The sequence below is a fragment of the Spinacia oleracea genome, chromosome 4 (assembly GCF_020520425.1).
Source record: "Spinacia oleracea cultivar Varoflay chromosome 4, BTI_SOV_V1, whole genome shotgun sequence".
Lineage (NCBI taxonomy): Eukaryota > Viridiplantae > Streptophyta > Magnoliopsida > Caryophyllales > Amaranthaceae > Spinacia > Spinacia oleracea.
The window spans coordinates 34352720-34358462 of record NC_079490.1 but is presented as its reverse complement, the minus strand read 5'-3'; positions in this window follow the sequence as shown (position 1 = coordinate 34358462).

The following is a 5743-nucleotide window of genomic DNA, read 5'->3' as shown; positions in this document are numbered from 1 at the left end:
GCGGCGCACATGGAGGCCGTGCAATTCCTGTGCGCCGGCGAGAAAACAAAAATCAAAAAAAAAATTACCTTGCTCGCCGGAGATAATGGAGGAGGAGGAAATGACCTCGACGTAGGCCTCCTCTTTGGAGCCATTTTCGTTGAAACTCTACCGGCAAGAAATCGACGTGGGCGACGAGAAAAATTCCAAACGCCGGCGATACAGGAAAATAAGGAGTGCCGGCGAGAGGAGAGTGCAGTGTGGCGAGCGGGATGCGCAGCGCCGGCGATAGGGGAGTGCAGCTACGGCGGAAAGGGGAGTGCTCCGGCGACGATGGTGCGACCAAGCAGGTTGTGCTGTGAGTAAACGGCAGCCAACGGTTGTAGGACAAAAACAGAGTTGTGCCGGTTACTGGAAATGGGAACCGGCGACGGCGACGAGATTTTGGTGGAACAAATCCCACCGGAATTCGGCTGTGGTTGTGTCGGCGAATCGGATTTGGCTGCCAGAGGAACATGCAGGGTGAAGAGGAAAGAGCAGCGAAGGAGGAAGGGGGATGAGGGAGGGGGGCAGGATCGTACTTTCACATAATTATTGAGGGCGTTATTAACCGAATAGGGCGTCGAATAAAAACGCCCAAAAACTACGCGCCTGTATTGTTTTGTTCTTTTTTGTTGTACTGTTTGTTCTTTCATGTTGTTTTTTAAATTCATCATAAAATTGTTCATAATTGTTTTATTGTTTGTTCTTTCTTCTGGAATTTTATGTTCTTTTTTATATTGTTTGTTATTTTTTGTTGAATTATTTGTTTTTTCTTGTTTATTTGTTTGTTCATAATAATCATCTGGTTATTGTTCATAATGAAATTAAGTTCTTCGTTGATCTTTTATGTTTTTACAAGCGCCTGTATTGTTTGTTCTTTCTTTTTGTATTGGTTGTTCTTTCTTGTTGTACTGTTTGTTCTTTCATTTTGTTTTTTTAAATTCATCATAAAATTGTTAATAATTGTTGTATTGTTTGTTCTTTCTTCTGAAATTATAAGTTCCTTTTTATATTGTTTGTTCTTTTTTGTTGAATTGTTTGGTCTTTTTTGTTTATTTGTTTGTTCATAATAATCATCTGGTTATTGTTCATAATGAAATTGTTCATACTTTTTGTTTTATTTGTTCATACCTTTTGTATTCTTTGTTCTTTCTTGTTCTATTACTGAGCATCTTATAAACCCTTGTATCTTTTTAACCTATTTGTTTTCTTTGCATGCTCATCATTTTCAAATCAGTTAATGTTCATTTTTAAATTAGTTGTGATCATCATATCAAATTACTTACTATTTTCATTTTCAGCCTACAATAATGAGGAAATTGAAACCGTGAAAGTCAAATATTGTGTTCAAATCACACTTCATACACACATTCAAAAGTATAAGAACTCGAGACTACATCAAAAGTAAGATTTAATATTGAAGATATTGAAAAATAAGTGGATGATTTCTACCAATATCTTGTAATGCAAGTACAAACTGACATAGGCGATGCCTAAAATATTCAATTTTTTAGTAAAATATATTTTGACGTGTTTTAATTGCTCAATATATGTAAATATATGTTTAAAGTAATAATATAGTAATGCAATAACTAAGTTCATTTTAAAATTAGTAACTACTCATTTCACAATCAGTAGATAAATGTTCATTTCTAAATTGGTTGGATAAATGAGGATTGCCAAATAATTAGATAAACGTTCATATTCGAATGAGTAGATAAATGTTCATTTCCAAATAAATAAATAAATGTTCATTTCCAAAATAGTAAATGTTCATTTCCAAATAAAATAATAAATATTCATTTCCGAAATAGTAAATGTTCGTTTTGAATAGGGGTACAACCAACTCTGACTGTACCCGAGTACAGCCAAAAATTTGCGTATTTTAAGCTCGGTCTGACCATAAAATGAGTTTTGGTTTGGAGATTAAGGGCCCGTTCAGTATCACTGTCAGTTTTTAGTTTTTGATTTTTGATTTTGTAAGTCATATGATTTAGATTGAATTATGAACTAAAAAATAGTCATACCTATTGTAATTATGTTAATTTTGAAAACTGACAACAAAAAACTGGAAACTACTTTTTGTGGTTTTCATATTTTGGTTTTAATTTTGTAAAAAATAAAAAATTGAAAATAAAAAAAGATACCGAATGAGTGATTCAATTTTAGTTTAACTTTGTTTCCTTTCATCGTGAAATGACAAGGTATTATCTCATTTTTACTAATTCTTTCGAAAGTAGATAAAAATATAAGACCTAGCTAATTTTCAAAGAACGAAAACATACCCCAAATGTGGATGGAGTTGTCAAAAACTAATTTGATCAGACCGCAATTTTAAAAAAAGTCGAAGTGATTCAAGAGAAAAATTCTCTTGTATATTCAATACTTTATCTGATATGACCCAAACCGATTAGAACCTATCGCTAGCCAAACGTAATCCTCATTTGACAAGTCTACCTTTAGATTTGCTTTTGATGACCCGCCGGCAAACCCAAATGATTACCTGATATTCATAATTTCATATCCATGGAAAAGTTTAGTGTAAAGTCAAAATAGATGAAGATCCAACTCATTGTCCCACTGAGGAACGGAACCTACTGTTTAAAAGGTGGACAAGGATTAAACAAAATTATACGAACTTACGAAGTTGTTTGCAATATTTTATTTTTTTTTAATTTTTTTTTTAATAATTTTGATAGAAAATTGTTGTTTCAACTTATCCTTAATTGAATTAAACCTTAAATTTACGAAGGCGTGTCAATATTTGCACCAAAAATTAAAAAAAAGGTCGTGTCCATATATAATGTACATACAATTGGAATGGGAATATTTATTAAGAAATTGTCGTTACAGTTTAAAAATGTCAATTTCCCACATTTAAGTATTAGGAGACAAGTAAAGAGGCACGTCAAACGAAAAAGGTAGTAAGACAAGCTAAGGTGTTTACATTGCATGTCTGTAATCTGCTACTAATCTCTACGCACAAGTAGTTATCACCCAATTTTGACACCGTTTGTAGGTTATATGAATTAAAGCGGGTGTACAAAGGGTATCACCAATTATAAAGTCGGGTATAAATTTATATCGATGCTAAAAGCAAATCAGTAATAATAACTTATCTTGTACGTCGATCAAGATGTCTAGGGGTATGTCTTTAACGATAGTTAACTTTTTACGATTTAAGACATTGCATATAAACAGGTAATTTCAAAAAAAATTACCAAATGAACAAAGCAAGTAATGAAAATGAAATTTAAATAGGTACGACTAACAACAAATAAAGTTCATCGAAATATCAGTGATTGATGTTGGAAATTCTCATTGGAAAACACAAAGAAAAAAAAGAGTGAGAATTAGAGTCCCCATTGAAAAGACTCTTCATATTCTCCTTGTTTATTAATTGGGGAATGGGTGTAACTCTTGTTTAAGAAAGTATGAGAGTAGTATGGGTGGACGTACACATGACACACACGCGCGCGTCGGGCTGAGCCGGGCTTGGGCCTTGGGAATGCGGTTCGCGGGCGCGCGTAGGTGGTTTTGTGGGTCAAACCTATTCTTTTTGGTAACTGGATTGTTTTGGTTAAGTCATTGTTACGGGAATCTCTATTGATTACATAACCGTTGAATTAATTACCATTAATTACGTCCGTTACAGCCTTCATGATTCTGCCATTATTTCTGACTGTTTTTTGCTGTTACAAGTTTTATTGCTTATGCTCGTTTTTGGCTGTTGGCTTCCCTTAATTCTGATTACTTAATCAGGATTTCGGATTCATTCCAAAATACGGAAATTATTCAAACATTTTTCCAGAAAACTAAAACACATTCTTTTCTCTCACACAAATTGCTCTCGATTTTAGGCATATGTTCTGGCTCCATCCGGTTTTGTGAGTGCACCACAAAGTCGTAGTTGCGCTAATCCTGGAGGGCGACCGCATTCTCTTCTACTGCACCGGCCGGGAGGTAGCGCAGAATCGTCTTTTAGGACAGTGGGTGTCTACGACGCAATAATTGTTCTTCATTCAGTTCATCAAACCAGATAAGTTTGTTCTAATTTTGGTTTAATCGCAACAATTGATAATATAAAAAACTAGACAAATTAAGTAAATCACGACCGATTATGTTACTTCCATGGTTAAATGCTTCGGATAACGTACGCATTGACACTGAGCTCGTGATGCTTCAATACATGGAATGATGGAAGTGATTATTAACAACGCTATTATACTGCTAGGCTACTAAGCATAGGGCTATTATATTCTATGTGCTAAGGTTAAGCGAAAGCTAGAAAATGTAATGTAGTACGTTGTTGATTAAGTGTTTTTTGTCTGAATTTGTTGTTTGCTTTTTGTAACCCCCTTGCCGATTGAGTGAAGTTATAGATAGATGAGGGTTATCTCCGGTACAGGGCCGGTTTTGAGGGTGTGCAAGGTGAGTGACGGAACAGGGCCCTCAAATGTTCAAAATATAATATAATTACTTTCTTTAATGTAAAAAAATAAAGTTGGAGGAGTGATTAAGGCCTTATTGTATAATTCTCAAGGTCTTGGGTTGAATTCCTAACTGTTTCATTACGGGGCCCATAGTAATGACAATTTTTGCCCCGGCACTGCTCCGGTAACTTCTATCATACGACAACTACTTTCCCAAAATATCTCACTAACTAAATCTTCTGATTTCTCCGTCTTCCTGATGACTCTTACTTAGTTACTTTGCTTTGGATTTCCACCTTTGGACTGTTGTTATTTAGACTCTGCACCTGAAATTCGGCTTCGGTCCTTTATTTGTAGATATTTAGGTCTACTCTTAGGGCAAAACTTCGTACAAGTGTAATTTGTTTTTGATAAGAACGTCAGGAGGCTAAGCCATTTTACGAAAGCTAACTTAGCTTCATGACGTTCTTATCAAGAGACAAATTATGGATCGGATAACTAGGACACGTTATCGATCTACATCTAATTAAAAGTTGCTTAGATAATGACCAAGATTTACAAGTTCTAGCTATATATATACTTGTACATTATATTATTGGAAGATCAAATTGCAAAATTGGAGCATAATAATCAAGGAATTCACGCTGCAAAGAATCATGATGATAAATAGACACACTATGAGTATAATGACATAGTGGAAATTAAAATTTTACCTTTAATAATTCAACTTTTTGTCCGATTAGTTATTAGGTTTTAGCTTTCATGATTGTCTACATTTCCTCAGATATATCATCGTTTATAATTTCGTTTGCTTCATAAAATTCTATTGTACAAGCCAACTCTTTAGCACTTTGATATATACGTAAAAGAAAAACTATAATATCCTTATTTGAGATTTCAATTGTTAAAATATATTAATAAAACGTTGGAACTGGTATAAAATACTACGATGTACGGAGTACTCCTTCTGTCCCATTTTATTTACTCCATTTCCTATTTGGTTCGTGTATAAAAGGTTGCTCAATTACTAAAATTGATATTGAGACCATAACTTTTACTCCCACATAAATTATATTTGGTCTCACCATTTTTGTATTTTCTCAATTCTATCAATCCAACTTTTAATAAAGCATACCCCCTCCGCATTTAACTAAACACTACAAGAATTTGTATCTTTAACCGCAACCTAATTACGACGGGTCAAAATTCACAAAGACGGGAACAACCGTCGCGAATTCTTTTACGACGGGTTAATGACGGGATTTCCCATTAACGACGGCCCCCTTTTA